The sequence below is a fragment of the Physeter macrocephalus genome, chromosome 8 (assembly GCF_002837175.3).
Source record: "Physeter macrocephalus isolate SW-GA chromosome 8, ASM283717v5, whole genome shotgun sequence".
NCBI lineage: Eukaryota > Metazoa > Chordata > Mammalia > Artiodactyla > Physeteridae > Physeter > Physeter macrocephalus.
The window spans coordinates 158,338,871-158,339,609 of record NC_041221.1 but is presented as its reverse complement, the minus strand read 5'-3'; positions in this window follow the sequence as shown (position 1 = coordinate 158,339,609).

Genomic DNA, 739 nt, shown 5'->3' with positions numbered 1-739 from the left:
TAAAATTTGTATGGAGACACAAAAGATCCCAAATAGCCAAAGCAGACTTGAGGGAAAAAGACAGAGCTGGAGGAATCAGGCTCCCTGACTTCAGTCTATACTACAAAGCTACAGTAATCAAGACAGTATGGTACTTGCCCAATAACATAAATACAGATCAATGGAACAGGATAGAAAGCCCAGAGATAAACCCATGCATCTATAGTCAACAAATCTATGACAAAGGAGGTAAGGATATACAGTGGAGAAAAGACAGTCTCTTCAATAAGTGCTGCTGGGAAAACTGGACAGCTACATGTAAAAGAATGAAATTAGAACACTCCCTAACACCATACACAAAAATAAAATCCAATAAAACGGATTAGAGACCTAAATGTAAGACGGGGCACTGTAAAACTCTTAGAGGAAAACATAGGAAGTACACTCCTTGCCATAAGTCACAGAAAGATCTTTTTTGATCCACATCCTAGAGTAATGGAAATAAAAACAAAAATAACCAAATGGGACCTAATGAAACTTAAAAGCTTTTGCACAGCAAAGGAAACCATAAACAAAAGGAAAAGACAACCCTCAGAATGGGAGAAAATGTTTGCAAACGAATCAAGGGACAAAGGATTAATCTCCAAAATATATAAACAGCTCATACAGCTCAATATTAAAAAAACAAACAACCCAATCCAAAAATGGGCATGAAAAGCTGCTCAACATCACTAATTATTAGAGAAATGCAAATCAAAAC